We start from the raw sequence: 24,296 nt of genomic DNA, 5'->3' as shown, positions 1-24,296 counted from the left end.
GTTTGTTATTGGAATATTATTTTAAAGGTCTTATTTATTTATTTATGAGAGACAGAGAGAGAGAGGCAGAAACATAGGCAGAGTGAGAAGCAGGCTCCTTATGAGGAGCCCGATGGGGAACTCGATCCCAGGGCCCTGGGATCATGCCCTGCGTCGAAGGCAGACGCTCAACCACTGGGCCACCCAGGGCCCTATTATTGGAATATCTTAATGTCAATACCACGTTGGATCACTGGGATAGTTATAATCTGAAATACGACTGGCAGACAAGCTTTGGCTTTGAGCACACCGTTACCTTGAGTTTGGTGGAATTAATGTACAGTAATGACTCATCTTAGAATCTTCCCAGGCAAAATCTCTACTGTCCATTGGAAAGATCCAGGGAAGGGCAGTGGTTACAAGCAGGAAAATGGCTATATGAAGATGGAAGGATGGAGAAGTATCTTTTTCCTCTACCCTTCTAAGGACTTGGCTAGGCCCCTGTACTAAAGGACAGATTAACAAGAGAAAAACATACATATTTATTTATATAAGTTTTATGCAACAGGAGACACTTCCTAAGGAAATGAAGCCCTGAGTAAACCTGACCCTTTTTACTCTGGTTTGATGAAGAGTGGAGAGTCACGAAAAAATGTGACAGGATGAAACGTGGTCTGAGCCAAAGTATAGTAAACTGGGGAAACAGCAAGCCCCGTCCCTTCCTCTTCATGGCCCTCCACCGTCAGATTTTGTCCAAGTACAAGGAGGGCATCTCTCACATTAGGGGCTCATGACTTGCTTTAGGAGAAGGTCAGAAAAATCCTTCCTGCACCTGCCATTTCCAAAATTCCTTCAGTTCGAAGTATTCAATATGCTAATGTGCCATATTTTGGAGTAGTGTGTCCTGAACCCCGCTAAAAGCAAGACAGACTGATAAATCACTGACTTCCATCTCCAAGGTACATAGCCACACCCTGCCCTGCCATAGACTTAATAGTTAGTCCAATGCATTAAGGACACAAAAGGAGTGTGCATGTATGTGTGCGTGTGTGTGTGTGTGTGTGTGTGTGTGCTGTGTACCTTTCATCTCTAATTTTCTAGTTTCCAGGAAGAAGGATGGTCCCTAAACACTAATAGCCACTTGCCTCACCCCTTTCATTCCTCCCCAGAGAGGGTAACCTGATTTTTTACCCAGTGTTTTTTCTCAATTCAGTGGCTTTAAATTACTTCAAATTCTAAACTGGGAACATTTGGGTCCCATTTACCTCTTGCTCCCCAACAGGAAAAGTGATCTGGACACTAATGTTCTGCTCTGGAGACTCAAAATTTCCCTCTGGTGGACAGAAACTAGATTTGGGAGAAGGAGTCAGCAGGCCCACTTGGGTCTCATCTTCTCCAAAAGTTTTCTCAGTAAGTGGTAGTATCACTAGGTATAATAATCAGCTGTTGCCATGGTAATACAGCCCAGCAAATACCCTACAAATCTGTAACATGTAATCACAGCCACTTAGTCTCATGCTTACAAGTAGCAAATAGGCCGGGAAGGTGCTGGACTTGCATGTGTCACATTCTGGGCCTGTAAAGGAAGTGCAGCAAATACCTGGGCATATATTTCTCATATTAAAGATCAGAAACTCCCAGGAAAGCCAGCGGAAGAACTGTTGTCTCTTAAGGACTAGGTTTGGGACTGGAACATTCTCACTCCCACTTGGATGGAACAAGTACCATGGCCAGAGCAACATTTGAGGGTTAAGGAAATGTTCTCCCCATAGAGGTCTTGGGCATACCAGGGGGTGAATATTTATTGAACAGTAATATATACCACATGGAAATATTGAGATAAATTATTGCTTCCGATGCAGTTAATGTGAAGAATAATTCATCAGAAGGCTTGCCTTTTATCTTTCCTATTCTGTCCACAATAGAAAGATAAATGGATCCCTTTTTTTAAGTGCCTTAGTTTAAGAAGGCTTAATTTAACTGAAATATGCTAGAAAGAACTAAAAAAAATTGTGTACAAATTGTACAATCAAATTCAGAAGACAATGTATAAAGTTTTCATCCTTCTTTCTGATAATTGTGTACTTCCTTTCTTAAGGTCATTTGTTGCTTTTTTAAAGGTAATAACAAATAGACAAAATATTTGTATTAAGTACTTTGGTGGTTTCAAAAGGCTTTCTCACCTATAATCCATTTGATTCTTACATTAATTCTGTGAGCTATATGTATATATTTATATATATTAAATATATATACTGATATGGTGTTAAATTTATATATGTTTAAAAATAAAAATAAAGGACCAAGAGCCAATGAACACTTAAATGATTGATTAAAGTCATACAATTAGGCTTAAACTTGTATTTTTTTGCCTTAATCCTATGTTCTTTTTCTAACCAGAAATCTTTAGGACAAGTTATATGCACAATATATGCATGGGCTATACACATGAAGACAATTTACCATAATATTGGCCTTTGTTACTCATAAACCCTTCCAAAGAACAGAAAGTTTATTCAGTATTTCCAGTTGTGTTTTTCATCCATTTTTGGGTGCTTCGTTTATTGGAAAATGGATTCTTTTTCTGTAGGAAATACAGAAACAGAAGTTTACATACCTAGACCAACTCTTCTACTGATCTGTATCTCTATCTTGATTCCTATTCTTGTTCCCCTACCCTCTGTCCCCACTCCCACATGTATGCCTATATTCTATGATAGTGTTTATTGGAAAAATTATGGAGTGCTGGAGTAGTAACTGTCTATTCAAAAAAAATGACTCAACAACCAGTAGAACTTGAAATGGAATATTTGTAGCTCCAATTTTCATTAAAAGGGAGATTGTAGAGAAATGAGAGCAGTTTGGCAACAAAGTCAGAAAACTCAGGCGGTAACTGAGTCATTTTAGTGAGATTTGGGAAATGGCAAGTTTTTGGAAGTGTGGTTTCCTGTAACATAGAAGTCTCAGTGGCAAATATTGTATGATGAGGTGGCAAGATGAATGCCGATGAGTGCTGAGTAGCTATGGAAAATAACTTCTAAAATCATCACCAGCCTCTTTTAAAATGAAGGGCAAATAAGGTGACAATTTTGTAACAACAGAACTACTTGCGGTTTTTTAAACTGTGTCCAAAATAATATTCTTCACTATGGCTTTCCCTGAACCTAGAACGTTAGAAGATCATAGGTTTAGGCATATGTGGTGTCTAAGCCAGCCCTGGATCAAAGCTTTTGTACTAAATCGGATCTATGTTAAGGAAAGAAAAAGAAACAACTGAAGAATCCTTTCCTTGTTCACCTTTGCAAAACATTTAACAGTAAAATAAGTATTTAGAGACAAGGAAACAGAGCAACCTTTATAAAAGTTGTCATATTTTGAAAATTGAATAACTACACAAAACAACCTCAACACAACAGCTTATGGCTTCCATATACTTATGATTGTGTTGTCACCAACCCATTAAAACCAAATAGTGCAAATACTAATATGCTATTTAAAAATTATCTTGCTATGTTTTTCTCAAGCTGATAATGTATTCATAAAGTTTATAATGAATGGTTCTTTAACTCAGCTTTTTTCCCCCTAGCTTTCCAAGGTCATGGCTCTTCTAAGCAAGATGCTTCTCGGTACAGATGCATGCATAAAAGGAATCTGGCCCAGGAGAAATTATGTTTCTTTATTTGCTTCTATCCAACAAAGAAAACTCTACTTGTGAAACAAACAAGCAAAATTTAAAATACCTCCTTGTGGTTTCTAACATTACAGCCATTTTCAAGCACTAACAACTATGCAAAAGTTAGGGTTTTTTTTTTGTTTTTGGTTAAAAAGATTTCTACTTATTTATTCATGAGAGGCACAGACAGGGAGAGGCAGAGACACAGGCAGCAGAGAGAGAAGCAGGCTCCATGCTGGGAGCCCAATATGGGACTCGATCCTGTGACTCTGGGCATCACGCCCTGAGCCAAAGTCAGGCGCTCAACCACTGAGCCATCCAGGCGTCCCTAAAAAGTTAGTTTTAATGGGAATTGTATTCTATGGGCCAATTCTCACTTCTCCTTTTCCTAGACCTAAGAAGTAGGGGAAAATGCTCAAAGCTAAACTGGGTTTCTTGGGGTACAATGGAGAAAAAAGAAAATATAACGATAATGTTTCATATTACAGATGGCAAATTATTGCAGTAAACTTCCAACTGATCCCCCTGCTTCTTCTACCCATACTATCTGTTTTCCATAGAATAGCCCACATAGTTTTTTTAAAATATGTTTTTTTGTGTCACTTCTTTGCTCAAAATCTTTCAATGGTTTCCAATAACTCTCATGTTAAGATCTAAGGTCCTGAGGACACCTGTGTGGCTCACACCTGGGTGGCTCAGCCATTGAGCATCTGCCTTTGGCTTAAGGCATGATCCTGGAGTCCAGGGATCAAGTCCCATTTTGGGCTCCCTGCATGGAGTCTGCTTCTCCCTCTGCCTGTGTCTCTGCCTCTCTCTCTCTCTCTCTCTCTCTCTCTTTCTCTCTCTCTCTCTGTCTCTCATGAATAAATAAATAAAATCTTTTAAAAAAATCTAAGGTCCTCGCCACAACCCATAAGACCCTCCCGCATCTGTCCCCCATCCCCAGATCAACTTCCTCTCTGATAACCATTTTCAACCTTTGGTGATTCTGCATCAACCACTCTGGCTTCCTTACTGTTCTTAGGTTATGCCAAAAGTGCTCCCACTTCAGGGATTTTCTATCTGCCACTCCCTTTGCTGGAAACATTCTTTCTCTAGAAAACTGCATGGCTTGGTGCATGATTTCTCTGAAGTCTTTGCTTCAATGCCATCCTTTCAGAGACCATCTCAGATCATAGCCTCTTCCACTGTTCTGCCCAAGTAAACCACCTTCACTCTCCTTTATTTGATAACTCTTACCACCAATTAGCACGGTATACATTTACTTGTTTATTTTTTTCATTGCCTCCATTATCTTCTGGGTATAAGCTTTATAATGGAAGCCCTATAAACCAAGTGTTATTATAAGATCTCTTTTGCAAATTAGCAAAGTAAGGATTATAAGAGTAAATAATTTGTCAAATATCCCAGTCATTGCATAACACAACCATAATTAAACCCTGGTTTTCTGACTCCAGGCCCAACTTACTTTTCTTCCCCATTAACCCTAGGTATTGTTCTTGAAAAGGAAAAGCATTAATAAAATGCCAAAGGTGGGAGAATGTGACTAGGGGATCTTGTAGGAAAGTTTTTTCTATCTCTACCTCTCTATACCTGCTTGATTAATTTTCATTCATATTCTTCCTTTGCTTTGACTTGTGTCTCCCCTTCTTGCCACCTATTAATTCCTGTGCTTTTCAAGGTCTATCTCAATTTCTTTCCCAATCATGAAAACTTCTGCAACTCTCCTCTTGCTTAGGATCTTGACTATTTTTAGAAACAGAGTCTTTTCTTCAAGCTAAGCCTGAAGCTGAAACCAATAAGGAAAACAAACAAAACCAGAGCTCTGTTGTTGAAGCAAGTTTACAGGATCCAGTGCTTCATCCTTTGTTTCCTGCCATGACTTAGACACCATCCAGGCTTCTAAGAGGTAAAAAGGAAACTGTACGGACCTTTCTCGAAATCTTGAGGTAAAGAAACAAGAAAGATGTTCTAAGCTTGCAGATCACCCTGCCTGGCTCATCTGGGTAGGACTAATGCAGAAGAAATTACCACTTTTCACCAGAGATCAAAGTGATAAGAATATGATCAGCATTTCATTTATGAATCATATTTTTCAATCCAGAAATACAGTGTCTGCAACTTTACATCAGTATTCTTTTATTATTTTGTAATATCTAAAATATATAACTGTAATTACATAAAAAGCATAGCTATAATGCATTGAAAAATTTCATTACAGTTTTGTATCTCTGATCAAATTGGTAATTGTATAAGGTAGCTTTGAAGCTATTTGGTTGTGGTTTTCCTTGTCTGATAATTTAAGTTACTTAACTGCAAAATGTGGTTTTCCTGACTTTCTAATGTCGCATCCTTTTTAAAAGAATATATTTTTCAATTGCACATGAAACAAACATTAATATCTTCATAATAGAAACCTCTTGAGCAATTTATCCCACTGACATTATTGTCCCTTTTCTGCAAGACTCCTGCACTGGTGGAATATTCCACCAAAGTCATGGCTGTTCTTGTCCCTCTAATCCTTACTGTACTTGATCAATCCACTGGCAGACACCTGACCCAAGACAGGCAAGTCAGATTCTCCCTTAGGAGTTTGACATTTAGAAAGGAGAGATGCAGAGCCTAAAAGTCCTTGGATTTAAGTGATAGGACTCCCCGGCTTTTTGAAAAATACTGGAGATGCCTAGTATCCTGTCAATAAATTTCCTCCCTAATTTTTTCAAAAGTGACAAAGTAGTTGTTTGCAACTAGAAGAAATTCTCTTTCTGCTCATCTCTATCATCTATCTATCATCTCTCTCTCTCTCTTCTCTCTCTCTCTCTCTCTCTGTCTATCTCCATCCATCTATTTATCTGAGAAAGATGTACTCCAGTCCTCGTACTTTGAAATGCACTCTTCTTGGAAACAGCATTTAAATTTTATTCAGGATATAGATTATTCCAATTAAACCATTGAAATTGTCCCATTAGACAATTAGATTCTTTTTTTCCTGGTATACCCATCATGCTCATAGCAGACTACCAGACAGATTCAATCCATTGGACCTTTTCTATTGCATAGACTTGGGCAATAAAGCTCCAACACCCTGATTCACAAATGGCTTCTGGTTGAGATAGTGCATGACTTGGAAACATTGCCTAGAACCTAGGCCTCAGTTTCTCCACCTGTGAAATAAGAGGGATTCTGAATTTAAACTTACTACTGACTGAATTTAAACTGACTACTCAGAGTAAATTTACTAAAATTTATTCCCTGCTTGTAAGGACCATGTTTTATATTCTTTTTTATCTTTCCAATCTCTAGTATAAAGAAGACATCAGTTAATATTTGTTAAATGAATCTGAATACTTAAAAATTGAGAGATTTAAATTTGTGTATTCAATTAGAATTTGCAGATTAGATCTGAATGTTAATTTTATGCTGGTGAAATTTTCAAATTTTATAGAGCAAAATTTTCATATTATTAAATGTTAAGTATATTCTGAGGAAATTTTTTTTTTCAATTAAAAGTGAGTGTTAGAAAAAAAGTGTTACATAGATCAATGGAACAGAATAGAGAATCCAGAAATGGACCCTCAACTCTATGATCAACTAATCTTTGACAAAGCAGGAAAGAATATCCAATGGAAAGAAGACAGTCTCTTTCATAAATAGTGTTGAGAAAATTGGACAGCCACATGCAGAAGAATGAAACTTGATCATTCTCTTATATCATACACAAAGATAAAATTGATGAAAGATCTAAATGTGAAACAGGAACCCAACAAAATCCTAGAGGATAACACAGACAGCAACCTTTTTTATCTTGGCCACAGCAACTTCTTGCAAGACACGTCTATAAAGGCACAGGAGACAAGAGCAATAATGAACTATTGGGAATTCATCAAGATAAAAAGCTTCTGTATAGTAAAGGAAACAGTCAGTAAAACTAAAAGGCAACCTACAGAATGGGAGAAGATATTTGTAAATGCCAAATTAGATAAAGGGCTAGTATCCAAGATCTATAAAGAACTTACCAAATTCAACACCCCAAAAATAAACAGTCCAGTCAAGAAATGGGCAGAAGACATGACAGACATTTCTCCAAAGAATATCTACACATGTCCAACAGACACATGAAAAAATATTCCATATCACTTGTCATTAGGGAAATACAAATCAAAACCACAATGAGATATCACTATATACCAGTGAGAATGGCTAAAATTAACAAGACAGGAAACAACAAATGTTGGAAAGGATGTGGAGAAAGGGAACTCTCTTGCACTGGTTGGTTGGAATGCAAGTTGGTGCAGCCACTCTGGAAAACAGTGTGGAGGTTCCTCAAGAAGTTGAAAACAGAGCCACCCTATGACCCAGCAATTGTACTACTGAGTATTTACCCCAAAGTTACAGATGTGGTGAAATGATGGGAACGTTCATAGCAGCAATATCCACAATAGCCAAACTGTAGAAGAAGCCAAGATGTCCTCCAACAAATGAATGGATAATGATGTGATTTATATATACAATGGAATACTACTCAGCCATCAGAAAAAAATGAATACCTACCATTTACATTGATGTGAATGGAAATGAAGGGTATTATGCTGAGTGAAATAAGTCAAGCAGAGAAAGACAATTATTATATGGTTTCACTTATATGTGGAATATAAGAAATAGTGAAAGGGGCCATAAGGGAATGGGGGAAAACTTAGTGGAGAAAAAAATAGAGAGGAAAATAAGCCACAAGAGTCTCCTAATACTGGGAAACAAACAAATAGTTTTGGAAGGAAAGGTGGGTAGGGGGATAGGGTAACTGGTTGACAGGCATTAAGGAGGGCATATGATATGATGAGCACTGTGTGTTATACTATATGTTGGCAAGTTGAATGTAAATTAGAAAAAGTGAGTGCTAATATGAACAACTGAAGTAACATGCTTTTGACATAAAGCAGATTAGTGACTGCCAGGGGCTCGGAGAAGAAATGGAGCGTCACTGCTTAATGTCTATGGGGCTTTTGGGGGGGGGTGATGAAAATATTTCAGAAATCAAGAGAGGTAATGTTCGTACAACACTGTGAGTGTACTAAATGCCACTGTGAATATTACCTAAAGGGAAGACATCCTATCAGGAAATAATATGAAAGCGTGAGATGGGAAGAAAGAATCTCCACATCCCTAAAGTATCATTACCTGGAGATTAATGTATAAAAGTGGGAAATGTGTGCCACTCATTGAATGAAATTCCCCCTTTGGACCTCAAGGATACGGATAGCTTGCAGAGTGAGAAGCTGGAGGTTAGATTTGAGGCAAAAACCCCTTAGTCCTCATCAATTATAATTATTAGATATGAAGAAGGTTTTCCTGGTAAGAAGGTATTGATAAATATGCTTTTGTGGGGAAAATTAACAAGGTTAACTTGCTAGATATATAAAATAAGTATGTAAAAGCAGTCAAGTATTAAAAAGAGTTTCCATTTATAGAGAATGTATCTGGCTTCAATGCAAAAACTGTATCTAAAACATAAAGTCCTTAAAAGTAAGCAATACCTATAATATAGTGCGGTCTTTGAACTTTCATTTGACTTTACAAGGTCACTGTGCAGAGGCTAGAACAACGTATTGTTTTAAAAACCAACACAATACTACACAGTGCCCTAACTTCGTGAAGGGCACCATCATCTTTTGATTCTACAAAGGTTGCTTTTAACCTATCTCTTCATCTATTCACTTCTGTAATCTTGAATCTACATGCTTCCCAGCCTCACTACCACCAGCATTCCAGTCCCGGCCAAACATTAGCCCTCTTTAGTTTCATGCATATATAAAATAACCATATAAATAGGGTACTATAAGAATCTCCAGAAAGAAAGAAAGAAAGAAAGAAAGAAAGAAAGAAAGAAAGAAAGAAAGAAAGAAAGAAAGAAAGAAAGAAACCTCCTACACTTATGAGCCTGCCCTACTTTCTCCCAAACCTATTGCAGGCATAAGAGCCAGAAGGATCTTTAAAACGTGAGAATCTGATCGTGCTGTTCCCAGTTTAGAATCTTTCAGTGATTTCCATTACTTTTAATATGGCTTATAAAGACCTATTAGGCTGACCTCTACCTGACTCTCCTTCTCTAGTGAGGTGCCTCTGCCCTCCAGTCACAATGGCTTTCTACCAATTTCTCAATGACACTAAGCCTCCATCAGTTCAGGGGCTTCATACATGTTTCTCTGCATGCAATGATTTTTCCCTCTACTCCTATCCCCATCATCTCTTCCTGCTCTTCATTTAGATTCAATGGAAATAATCTTTGAACCCAGAAGTTTCACCTGATAACACAGATTAAATCAGGCACCTCAAATGTTTGCATAGCACATTAGAGTATTTGTTTATAATAATCATTACAATTTTAAGTCATGGATTTTTGAGGCAATATTTTCATTTTATTCTCTACCAGACTGCAAGCTCCTTGAAGAGCAGAACTGTCTATTTTTCTCACTCACTATTGCGTTTCAATGACAAAGAATGAATGCATTTACATTTGACAGTAATTAAGCTAGAAAAGAATATCTATGACTGAGGATATATGAGCTGTCTCTGTGATACCTTACATGATGAAAAACATGTATTGATACACAATAAATCCTTCTTGCTTAATTGACATCTTTCATTTTGTTTAGATGCTAAAATTACATTTTAGCCATGTTTCCCCAGGACACCAGCCTCACTTAATGTCTACATATAGATATTTATATATACATCAAACATACTAGCACTCTGCTTAAAATTCTATGATGCCTTCCCATCAGAACCTAAACTGTTCACTGTAAACTAAAGCTCTTACGTGGTGTGGCGCTTGCCCACCTTTGTACCCTCATCTAAAAACTTGCTGCCCCTTGCCTTCCTTGCTCTAGTCACACTGCCTTTTGAAATTCAAACCTGTCAAGCTTTAGACTTCTTACATGTTTCCATTTGCCTAGAATGCACTCCTCCTGTCACTCACCTGACTGAATCCATCTGTGTCATTTTTGTTCTCAGCCTAAGTGTCACCCACATGGAGAGGTTTTACATGGACTGTCCACTTCAAGGATGTAATTTTCGGTCTCTGTTGATGAATAGAATTGAGACCCAGTACAGGAATTGATTTATGGGGCTGGAGAGGGGTGGGTATTTTCTAGTCAAGGTTCAAGAAAGGCTTCTCTGAAGATGTCATGTTGAAGAGAGACCAAAACTAATTAAGAAAACAAGCTATTTAGATATCCAAAGGACAGAACTTCAAGGTAAGGGAAACAGCCACACACAAGTCCTCAGACAGGAGTTGGTGTATCTGAGGAATAGTAAGGAGGCCATGGTGGCTGGAACTGGCTGAGCTCAGAGAATGTAGGTGATAAAGCCAGACAGTCAGTAACAGGTCAGATCATGCAGCAATGCTGGAGGCCAGTGTAAAAATTTTGGAATTCACACTAAGAAAGATAGCCCTTAAAGGGTTGCGAGGAGAGGAATTATAGAATCAAGTATATATATATATATATATATATATATATATATATATATATATATTCATTTAAATTTTAAAAAATATTTTATTTATTTCTTTGAGAGAGAGAGAGAGAGAGCAGGAGCATGAGGGGAGGGCAGAGAGAGAGGGAGAAGCAGGCTCCCTGCTTAGTAGGAAGCCTGACGTGGGTCTCGATCACAGGACTCTGATATCATAACCAGAGCTGAAGGCAGCCATTTAACCGACTGAGCCATCCAGGTGCCCCCATATATAACATATTAAAACCTGAATAAATAATTGAAAGAAAAATGAAAAAGAAATTAGTCTTGAAACACAGGACTCTATGCCTCTCATTTAGTCATCATCCATCTCACAAAATAGAGAGGAACGTGAGAATGAGATAATGTTAAACTGATTCTTGAAATGCAACTTACCACCCTATTTAGAGAAACCCTTCCTAATACGGTCCATGAGCCTTTACTGCTTTACTTATTTTCCCATAACACGTATTACCTAATATCTATATACTTAATTTTCTTCCCCATTTATTTGTGTCTTCTTCCACCAGAATAACAGCTTCTTGAGGACAGACAATTTTATCTGTCATGTTCAGTGCTTTGTCTTGAGTACCTAAGAAGGAGCCTGGAACAATGCAGGTGTTAATACATAGTTGCTGTAAGAGTGAATAGAAATTTACAGGTAGAATTTAACTGTCCATTGCTTGCCTTGCGTGTGATGCCATTTCCTTCCTTGGACCACCCAGTGCCCCCACACTGTGGCCTGGAGACCTGCAACACTCGCTGCATCCTCTCTCCATAAAGTTCCGATGCCTATTCTCCAGGATTTACAGTCTGAATTTTCCCTTTGGAACAAAAAAAAAAAAAAAAAAAAAAGATTTCTCCCCCATTTGTAGTCTAAGAAGGCATATTGGAAAAAGTCTCCAGTGTTGAAAGAGAGATACTATTATGAGAAATAAAAATTACTGTGTACTTTGAAATTCAGAAGAACAACGTATATACATCTCATGATTACCTTTGCCAAACCCTTGAAATAATGACAGCTTGGACAATTTTGTAAGTAGCTTACACAATATATTTTCCATATATGAATTTTTTTAGGTCACAACATATGGCTAAGATTTATCTTATTGAGTAGATTGTCTGCTTTTAAATGAAATACATGATACCAACAAGCAATTTCCTGCTGTGACAACAGTAGAAAGATTAGAAAATGCTTATCCCTCAAAAGCACACCCATAATTATTGTCCAAGGTTACTTTGAGTGAAGAGATAAAATGCGATGAAAAAAAATCTCTCTTCTGGGGAAGAAAAAATATATGTATACTTATATTTATTTAGATATAATGGACACATTTAAAGCATATTCTCAGAATCTGAGACATATAATTCTAGTTTGCACTACGTTCAAAGTCATTCATAAGCTGTGAAATCATAGTTGTCGATAGAGATTGTAGATGTCATAGGGAGTAACACATTGACATAGTGAAACAAATTGTTCCAGTGTTTTCATTTCTATATAATGCTTTGCACAGTAAAATCTTTTTTAAAAAGGGCTATTGGCAACAGGAGCAAATAGTCCAGAGTTAGCAATGAAATATAGCTTGAAACAATTAGAAGTAAAATAGAGGCATACCTCTTCTTATTGCACTTCCTTTATTGCACTTGCAGATATTGATTTTTTTAAATTAATTAATTATTTATTTATTTACAAACTGAAGGTTTGTGGCAACTCTATGTCAGGCAAGTCCATCAGCACCATTTTTCCTACAGCAGCTGCTCATTGCGTGTTCCCTTGTGTCACATTTTGGTAATTCTTGCAACATTTCAAAATTTGTCCTCACTATTATAGTTGCTATGGTGATCTGTGAGCAGTGATTTTTGATGCAACTATTGTATTGGTTCTGGGGAGCCACAAACTGCATCCGTAGAAGATGGCGAACTTAACAGACAAATGCCTTGTGTGTTCTGACTGTTCCACTAACTGATGTTACCTTGTGTCTCTTTTTGAGCCTTCTTATTTCCTGAGACACAACAATATTGAAATTGGACTAATTAGTAACCTACAGCGGCTTTCAAGTGCTCAAGGGAGAGGAAGAGGGGCACATCTCTCACTGGAAGCCTTGCTTCCAAATTCCTTACAGACTGTCCTCTACCTCCATTAACTAAAAAGTATATAATTACTTATTCCTCATATTCCCAGTACAGCTCTTTATGCCCAGAGGTCCTATCCCCTTTCCATAATAAAAATATCTTTTTTGCACTGAGAAAATCAAACATTCTATCTATCAATCAAAAGCTAGAAATTATTTAGCTTCGTGAGGAAAGCATGTCTAAAACAGATACAGGCCAAAAGCTAGGTTTCCTGTGCCAAACGGTTAGCTAAGTTTGAACTAAAAAAAAAAAAAAAATTCTTTAAAGAAATTAAAAATGCTATTCCAGTGAACATACAAATGACAAGAAAATGAATCAGACTTATTGCTTATCTGGAGAAAGTTGTAGTCATCTGGTTAGAAAATCAAATCAGCCACAACATTCCCTGAAGCCAAAGCCTAATCCAGAGCCAGGCCCTAACTCTCTTTAATTCTACTAAGGCTGAGAGAAGTGAGGAAGCAGCAGAAGAAAAGTTTGAAGCTAGCAGAGGTTGTTTCATGAGATTTAAGTAAGATGCTGTCTCCACAATAGACAAGTGCAAGATGAAGCTGCAAGTGCTGATGGAAAAGCTGCAGCAAGTTATCTAGAAGGTGTAGCTCAGATAATTAATAAAGGTGGCTATGATAATCAATAGATTTTCAATGTAGAACAGGAAAAAAAACAGCTTTCTGTGGGAAGAAGATGCCATCTAGTATTCGTAGTAGAAAGGGAAAAGTCAAAAAAAATTAAAAAGAGAGAGAGAGAGAGAAGAAAGGGAAAAGTCCATGTCATACTTCAAAGCTTCAAATGACTGGCTGACTTGTTAGGAGCTAATGCAACCGGTGACTTAAAGTTGAAGCCAGTGCTCCCTGACCACTCCCAAACTCCTGGGGCCCTTAAGAATAATGTTGAATCTACTCTGCTTGTGCTCTATAAATGGAACAAATGCCTGAATGACAGCACATCTGTCTATAGCATGGTTTACTGAATATTTTAAGCTCACTGTTGAGACCTCCTGCTCAGAAAAAGAAAGGATTTCTTTCAGAATATTACTTCTCATTGACAATGCAGCTGGTCACCCTAGAGCTGTGATGGACATAGACCACAAGATTAATGTTATTTTCATGACTGCTAGCACAGCACCTATTCTGCAGCCCATGGATCAAGAAGTAATCTTGACTTTCAAGTTTTATTTAATGAATACATTATGAAAGACAATAGCTGCCATAGATAGTGATTCCTCTGATGGATCTAGGCAAAGTCAATTTAAAACCTTCTGGAAATGATTCACCATTCTAGGTGCCATTAAGAGCATTCATGATTTAGGGCAGCCCAGGTGGCTCAGCGGTTTAGCGCTGCCTTCAGCCCAGGGTGTGATCTTGGAGACCTGGAATCAAGTCCCACATCGGGCTCCCTGCATGGAACCTGCTTCTGTCTCTGTCTCTGTCTCTCTCTGTGTGTCTGCCATGAATAAAAAATAAAATATTTAAAAAAAGAACATTCATGATTTATAAGGAAGAGGTCAAAATATCAACATGAAGAGGAGTTTGGAAGAAGTTAATTTCAACCTTCATGGATGACTTGGAGGGGCTCATGAGGAAGTCACTACAGATCTGATAGAAATAGCAAGAGAACTAACATTTGGGGCAGCCCAGGTGGCTCAGTGGTTTAGCACCACCTTCAGCCCAGGGCTGATCCTGGAGACCCGGGATCGAGTCCCACATTGGGCTCCCTGCATGGAGCCTGCTTCTCCCTCTGCCTGTGTCTCTGCCCTCTCTCTCTCTCTCTCTCTGTGTGTGTGTGTGTGTGTGTGTGTGTGTGTGTGTGTCTCATGAATGGATAAATAAAATCTTAAAAAAAAAAAAAAAGAACTAACATTTGAAGTGGAGCCTAAAGATGTGATATCTCATGATATCTCATAAAACTTCCATGGCTGAGTTGCTTCTATGGATGAGGAAAAACAGTGGTTTCTTGAGCTGGAATCTACTCCTGGTGAAGATGCTGTGAAGATTGTTGCAATGACAACAGAGGATTTAGAATATTACATATACTTAGTTGATAAAGCAGCACAGGGTTTGAGAGGACTGACTCCAATATTTTTTTTTCTGACTCCAATATTGAAAGAAGTTCTACTGTGGGTAAAATGCTAGCAAACAGCCTCACACACTACAGAGAAATCATTCGTGAAAGGAAGATTCAATTGAATCTTGAGCAATTGCCACAGCCACCTCAACCTTCAGCAGCCACCACCCTGGTCAGTCAGCTGCCGTCAGCGTCAAGCAAGACCCACCTCCAACAAAAAGATTACAACTCACTGAAAGCTCAGATGATGATTAGCATTTTCTATGAATAAAAGTCTTAAATTAATGTACGTACATTTTTTTAACTACGATGCTATTGCACACCTAATAGACTACACTATAGTGTAAACCCAACATCTACATGCGCTGGGAAACCAAAATTCATTTGACTTGATTTATTTTGATATTCACTTTCATGTGATGATCTGGAACTGAACCTGCAATGTTTCCAAGATATGCCTGTAGAGTTTCTTTTACAAATAAGAAAAATATACTACTTCTCATGATATTAACTTTTGTATTCTGGATGATTACAGTTGATTCTTGATAAAACTTGATATGATAGAAGATGAGAGGGAAACTTTCTATCAATCCTCATTTTCTATAATATATATTAATGTCTAATTTGGTGAAAGGATCAAGAAGAAAAGAGGTAGGCAGAGAGACACACTGAATTGAGTATCCTCTGTGACTCTGGGTGTTGTACAAAGAAAATGTCAAGTAGCAGATTAAACTGGGATTATCCCCGAAGGTAATCGTAAATTATTTGAAATTAATATTTAATCCTTAATGTTCTCAAGGATGTCATGGAGATTTTATGGAAATTCAAATTCCAATTCATTGGTTCTGGGGGATCTACTAGAACTCTGCATTCCGTAAAAGTCCCCAGGAAATGAAACAGCTGGATGGAGGACCATCCTTTATGAGTTCCCAAGTCTAGCCCCTTCTTCAGAAAACGCAATAAATTTTAATGTGACCCTATGTAAAAATGTGATTATTACAAAGGAAAACCTACTTCTAAAAATAGTATATAACTTTTCCCAAAACAAGATAAATGCTTCTATATCATTTACTGGTATGTATTATTCACACTAACATTTATTTCTTACTACGAAATCAGAGAAAAATCAAAGGATAATTACATTTTAACACAGAAACTTGGGCAGCCCTGGTAGCTCAGCGGTTTAGCACTGCCTTCAGCCCAGGGCGGGATCCTGGAGACCCGGGATCAAGTCCCATGTCAGGCTCCCTGCATGGAGCCTGCTTCTCCCTCTGCCTGTGTCTCTGCCTCTCTCTCTCTCTCTCTATGTCTCTCATGCATAAATAAATAAAATCTTTAAAAAAAAATAACACAGAAACTTTTCTATATCACATTTTATAATTTCTCTCTAGGCGCGAAATCATTTAGTAGATGAGATGTTGTTAAAATACTGCCCTTATAACCCATCCATAAACAAAATTATGGGATGACTAACATGTCTCAGAAAACTGTTTTGAAATTTTCTACTAATATAAATCTCTTTCTCTTAATGTCTATCTTTTAAAACTCTGGATAGTTCATTTTGATGTTTATTTAAATATAAATTCATACAGAAAAATGGAATTCAGGAGAGGAATTAAGAGATTATTCTAATAGTCCCAGAGAGAACCGATGGTGGCTTCACCTAGATACTGACAGTAATGAAAGGAGAAGAGGAGGGATTTGGGGAAAAGATCTAGAAAGCCAAATCTGTAGGCTTTAGGTATATGCTATTATAGACTATTTTCGTTCTATTACACTAGGTAGTTATCTCAGTGCTATTTATTGAATAATCTATCTGCCACTGATTTGAATGCCATTTTTATTATATACTTTAGGATAAAATTATCCCATAGAGACTAAGTCTTATCTCTTTTATCTGGTCCTTTCTATTGATTTGCCCATAATGGGCCAGTACCACACTGCTTTATTATTACATAGCACATTACTATTATATTTCAAAATTTCCTCATGATTGCTCTTCCAGAGAAACTTTAGAATCATTTTAATAGAGTTTCAAACATCCTGGTGGGATTGCATGGAATGTTTAGATTGACTTAAGTACAGCAACATCTTCTAAGTGTCTCAATGAATAAGAATATCTCTGTTTTTATTGAAATCTCCCTTTCTACCTATTAATAAAGTCTGTAGCTTATATATATATATTTATGCTTATTATCCATTTATTTAAAGTTTCTTGGAAATTTAACTTATTATTATTATCATAGCTAACCATCTTTTTTCTTTTATTTCCATTCTATCTGGCTGTTTTAGGAGGTTTTTAGAGCATTGTGCAGCTTATTTAGATTATTTGGCAATTTACGGAGCTCTCTCACTGCTTCTATTGTTTTTTTAGTTAAGTTCTTGGCCTTTCTAAGCCAAGATGATACAGTGATAACATTTACGGGCATTCATGTATTTTTATTCTCTCTTCCATTACTCACACATCTTATTTTCTTCTCTAAGTTCTTTGGCATTTGTACGACAATATTAAATTGTAGAGATGGCAGCAAGCATCTTTGTTTTTCTCAATCCTGACTTTAATAGAACACTTTTATACCTTTCTATAAAGCATTTTGCTAACTATGAGATGTATACCATCATTTAAATTTGACATTTATATAATGCTGGTTTTAAACATAATAAAATTTAGCATGTAAGGAAGTATCCTTCTATTCTTATTTTCTTCATGGCTTTTAAGAAAAGATAGGCACTGAATTTTAGCAAATACTTTTTAGTGTCTATTGATAAGATCATATGACTTGTAACTTATTGATACAATTAATCATATTAATAGATTTCCGATAATAAACTATCCCTTCATCCTAAGGATAATTCCACTTGCAAACACAAAATTTAAAATATTTTATTATAAAATTGTATAATATTTGGGGAATATGTCATATTTCTGCACTAATTTCATAGGCAATTTTTTAAAATTGTGTTATCTTTGTCAGATATTAGTGTATATTTAATCCTCACTGTACAAAATAATTGGAAAAATTTTCTTCTCTTTCTGAGTTCAGACACAATTTAAATAACAGAATTCTTCTATTTCTCTTGATGTTTTGAAAGAATCCACACTTGAAATTATTTGAATTTTAAATAGTGTTCAAGGATTTCTGTCAACAACTTTCCCAATTTATTTTGCAGTTATTTGACTCTACATATGCTTCTCTTCTTGGATCAAATGATACAATTTATATTTTACCAACAATGATATTTCATCCCGGATTTCAGATATTATTAATTAGTTGATAAAAGTATGAATATCTAATTTTTTTAAAAAAATTTCCTAATGTCTTTTATACCTTAACCTTCTTGTTGTTAATTTGGAGGATGTGTATGTTTTTTTTATTTTGTTCAAATTACCAATATCATTCTTGTCCATGCAACTATTATTGCTGCTGCTGCTGCTGTTTGCTGTTTTCCAAGAACCATGTCTGGGGAATTTGTGATTGATTCTGTTTTTCCCTGTTATTCCAAAATTCACTAATCTTTATTAAGTCATTCCTATTGCTTTCATCACATATATTTTAGTAATCTTTCCTGTTGACTTGACTTGGATATTTAACTGATTTTAATACTTTAATATTTTGTAATGAATCTCTTTAAGATCATATAAGCTCCTCTGTGTACATCTTTGATTTCATCTCCTTCTTTTTGGCTGTATTTGACTCATAGAATTACTCATACCTTAACTCTAGATGGAAGTGTCACTTCTTCCCTTGGCATGCATTGTAATTGTCTTCTTTTCTTTAATTGAGCCAATACCATTTTTTTTTTCTTTGCAGCTTTATGTTACTTTCTAATCAGTATCTTCTTAGGATTGTGTTTGGCTTTGTTTCCCACATCTATTCCATTCTTTTGCTTATTCTGTTTGTTTTTGTGCTTCCTTGCTGCTTCTTTTATATTCTATCATTTGTCATATCGTCTATGTGCCTTTCCTTAAATAATTTGGAAGTAATTCTTTATTTAGTTATATCAATGTATACCTAAAAGACCTCTTCATGCTAATCAATTAGCATATAATAGGAAGGCTATAATAGACATTACTAGTGTTCACCAATAAACAGTTTTTCCTCTTTTTCCCTGTATAAGAAACACTGGTCTTCCCTAAGACCTTGTAGTTACGTGGGCCCCTAGTAGTTAGGTGGTCTGTGCCAATGAAATGTGAGCAGGTGACTTGTGTTATTCCAGGCTAACACACTGAAAAGACTGTGCCATGCTACATTCTCTCTCTCCATCTTCTCTCTCTCTCCAGTCTTATGTGCCACTTCTAAGGTTCCATGTGGTGGAGTCTCTGGCACACTAGGACCTTTAGTGACCTTTGAAACAGAACTCATGTCATCAATCCAACAGTGCCTGTGAGTGATTGAGAAATAAACCTCAGTTATGTTAAGGCACGAATATTTCAGCGTTAAAACTGTTAGCAAATTTTAGTGTCTCCTGACTGATCCAAGTGGAGAAGAGATTATAAGCACTTGCAACGCAACCTAAAATTAACACTAAAATAGTTGGCACTGGCAGAAAATAAGCATCTAGCTTACAGGAAAGACAGTTTAGTGGTAAAAGCACAGGCTTTGAAATCAATCTTGGGGTTGATTCATGAATTGGATGAGTTTAGCTAGTGACTTAACTTCTGCATATTCAGTTTTCTTATTTGTAAAATAAGGTTAATAACTACCTTGGAGAATTTCTCTAAAAATTAAATAAAAATGTTTGTTTAAACATCTGGGGTCTAGTTCCAATGAAAGTAGACACAATAATTATTGAGTTTCTGTTATTTCTTCATATTACAAAACAAAGCATTATTAAAACATTTTGCTGATAAAAATCTTACTAATGTCAATGCAACTTGCCAAATAAAGTCAATGAAAGTACTGGTCCCATTCTCATTATGCAATGATCAATTCCATATACATAAAAAGAGTAAAAAACCTTGAGGTATTTTAAAAACAATATTCTCACATATGCAATTTGTTAGACTCTCTTTGTTAACAAAATTGGAATCTGATTTGATTAGTCAAATTACATATATTACAGAGTTTATGTTAAGGTATTTTCTCTCCAAATGAGTGCATATGTAAAAAATATAAAATGCAGGACTTATTTGAAAATATAGAATTAGACATTTGCATTCTTTCTCCATAATATAATATCAAATAACCTAGTGAATTAAAGAAAAAAAAATTCTTTGAACACTCCTGGCTTACGTGTTCAAATATTTTTATTATTTCCTTACTATTTTTAATCACTGAGAAATTTTTTTGTTGGTCAATTTCAGAGGCCACTGAAAATTTTTGAGTTAATTTTTATTTGTTTGGAAGTTAAGAGTGTATGTGTATGTATACATCAAGATTTTATTTTTCTAACATCATTGAGAGAGAAATGTCTAAAATATGATTATCTATAGCTATGGCTTATTTCTTCCCACAGACATTCCATTTTGAAGTTTGACAAAGAATAAGATTTAAACAAATTGTGAAGAACACATATTAACTCACATATGTATCCACAGTAGCGTTTGAGAAATTTAACTGTTGTTTATCTGGTGAAAATGGTAAAGTGAACTCAGTGTTTTAAAAGTTCCTTGGTGTGGAACCTACTTAAACAAACAAACAAACAAACAAGTTTCTTGGAACCCAAACTAAAGCCAGTGAATCTAGGCTTCACAAATATTTTTGATAAATCTTTTCATAGAAAATATTTGACTAATCAAATTATTTAAGGAGAATTTTCTATATCTTTAAATCTCTAATATCAGAAACAGCTGATGTTACCTTAGGAATTCCAATAAATAATTTGCTTCAGGGGTACAAATTTGATTTTATAAATGTGATTCAAAATACATTGACTTAATATTTAAAATCAAAACACGCTCAAAGGGTTTCTATTACTAATAATTAAAGGGAAAATATAAAGGTAATAAATATAACCTATTTATCATGGAAAACCAGATGCTATATCACATCAACTCAATTTTTTTTTCCATTTCTAAGATATGTCCCAGAAATAGGTCAAGTTGGAAAAAACACACATATGATAAAAAGGAGAAAAAAATGCAATTATGACTATGGTAACAGGACAGAAGTATTTTGCCAAGAAAATATTTTTTTACTCAGATAACACAAGTTTCAGAGAATGCACTCCAGATGGCAAATCCATGGTTTATGTGAGTGATCTTATCTGTACTACCCACAAGAATCTTGCAGGCTGCACTTCTGAAACTTACATCTGCTCTGAATGAAAATGGTTAGGATTTGAGATTATAACTCCCTTGCTTCCACTTTCTATCTGGTTGCCTATCTCATGTGGTGTCCCAAGGCGTTTGCGAGGGCTTTGCCATCTTGGAGTCAGTTACTTGCTCCATAATGGGTGGCAACAATAGATTTCTTAACTAAGAGAGAGTATTTCCCTGTCTTGGTGTTGAAAGTGATAGTTAAATCTGAACTTCTGTAATTCCTCATGATATCATTGGTAACGGATGTTTATAAGAAATAAGAGGCAAGAACGCACAAAAACAATCTGAAAAGAAACATCTCCTAGAGATAGGACATAGGTAGTTTGTTTATTTTAAAGTAGACACTGAAGACAGATTCCTGTGGTTGCTCTTGGCAGCTGTGGCCACACTTGTGGCAATTCCCATAGGCTGCACAGCTAAGGAAAAAGCTTTTGGGTTTTAGAACAAAACAGGTGAGAGGATGGACAATCGTCTCCAACACTTGTTAGCTCTGTGGCTGTGGGAGCTACTTGGCCTGTTCCAGTTGCAGAGTTCTTTTCTACCAAATGAAGATAATAATAATGAACTTGCAACACTGTTGTAAAGATCAAAGCAAATACACTTAAAGATATGGGCACCTAATAGATGCTCAATAGTGCGAGCAATATTGATATTTACTTCTGTAATTGCAAAGCTTCCCATGGACTATCTTGACTGGAAGCAGGACACTTGGCCTTTTGATGTGGTATATAAAAAATGGAGTTTTTCTTCCCTTTCCCTTCCTTTTTTCTTCTTTCTACCATCTTACCCTTCAGTTTAATAAATCCTCCTTAACATATATTTTGGCTGTATTTAGTCCTGTTGCTAGTAGTAAATTACACCGAATGATAAGATTTCTGAACCACCTTAACCAGGTCATCTTCCCGTTTATTTCTCTAGCTTTATCTCTTTTGACATAAAACAGGAAGAAGAACTATAGCTGTGAGGTTTTTTAGAAAACATACCATTTGTTTTACTCAGAGATTTATCCCTGGAACAAATTGAGCTTTCAAGCAATAAAACTGCCATGCACAAGCCTTCTTCAAAAGAGATTCTACTTGAAGATGCATTGGGAACTAGAATATTAGAAGAAAGTGACAGGCTTCTGAACACAAAAATAACTATTCCTTTCAAAAGAGAGAAATGCAGCAACATTCCCAAGCAAATTTCAATGTCATTACATTCAGAGCAGTAATTGAACTATATGCCTCTATGGTGTTTTCCTATGAGCATAATTAGGCACTTAGCCATGGTATCATATTTTGTAATTGAGAGCACTAGAAAGGGGCTTAGGAGGTTCCTGGGGTTTTTTCAGCAACACTGGTGGCCCAGAGGGTGGAATGAGCAAATCATTCAGCCTCCTTGAATTTCCACTTTTATATTACTGAGTAGTTGGGCTTAGGATTTTTCTTCCTCTGAGGAATAGAAAGTTTTTATGGTTTTTTTTTTCCCCCTTTCCATTAGGACTAAATCAAGTGAAGGGACCCAAGAATATGATGCTTGAGAACTTCTTAGGATGAGATCCAAGTTCTTTAACATGGTCACCAAAACTCTGCCTCTCCACCAGCCTCATTTCAAGCATTGCCTCTGAGTTACCTACCCCTGGCCCCAAGATTTTTCTACCATTAATTTTTCCATAAACTCTTACCTCTTTAAAGAACTTTCCCCTGCTATAATCCCAGCTGCTCATTTATTCATTACATGAGTAGTTATTGAGCATTTAATGTTCTTGCTATGGTGGAGGGGTGTGTGGGGAGGTAGAGATGTATTGATAGATAATGACAAAACCCTGCCTCTGTGTATTTTACATTCTAGTGGGAGGAGCTTAACAAAAACCAAGCTTACAAATAAACAGGAGACTGCAGTTGATGGTAAGTTGTGTGAAGCAAAAATAAACATGCCTCAACTGTCCACTGAAACATTACCACTCAATTCCCTACTCAAGGTATAAATTAGGACATTCTATATAGTCTTCGATCACACTTTTTGTGTTGTTTTTATTCTCGTTCACTTTTGTATCCCCAGCCCCTATCAAATCAGTGATACGTTTGTCCAGTCGATTAGTACATTTTTCTTAGATGATCTGGGGCAAATCAGAATTCTCAACTATTTGTTGCTAGATATGTATAGGAAGTCAGAAACATGTTTTTATGGTGGTGAGTGCTTAATTCATTCTTTTAATATATTGCTCCAAGGATATAATGTATAAGTAATCTTGAACAATGAAGAGGAATTCAAAGATGAACAAGAAACATTGGAGAGGATACAGGTAGAGAAAAAGTATGTTTAAAGGCACAGAGATCTGATTGGGAAACTAAAATTAACCTGGCAATGCCAGGGAAGGGTTTCAAGAGTGTAGTTCTCAATAAACTATTCACATTTTTAGTGAGTCACTCAAGTTTGCTGTTAACAAGAGAAAAAAAAGAGAGGGTAGAGAATTACTATTTTGATCTTCATCAAGCCTTTTACTAGGTGCAATTCATGTGCTAACCCATTTATTTCTCAAAATAACATCAGTATCATTATCCTCATTTTTGGATGAAAAAACTGGTTCTCTAAGAGACAATTTACTCAAGATTAGTAGTAACTATGTATTCCAATCATTCCTGGAACCCAGGTGGCTTAGTCTTTAAAGATCCTTTGATTATAGGATCCTTTGACTAC

The 24,296-nt window shown here is 36.2% G+C and overlaps 1 pseudogene; it reads left to right on the top strand.

Moving 5' to 3' along the window:
* Positions 1–15,607, top strand: part of LOC121487139 — a 32,579-nt pseudogene extending 16,972 nt beyond the window's left edge.
* Positions 15,608–24,296: the final 8,689 nt, after the last annotated feature.

This window comes from Vulpes lagopus, chromosome 3 (assembly GCF_018345385.1).
Source record: "Vulpes lagopus strain Blue_001 chromosome 3, ASM1834538v1, whole genome shotgun sequence".
NCBI lineage: Eukaryota > Metazoa > Chordata > Mammalia > Carnivora > Canidae > Vulpes > Vulpes lagopus.
The sequence above is the reverse complement of the archived record's forward strand: the minus strand, read 5'-3'. Positions and strand labels throughout refer to the sequence as shown.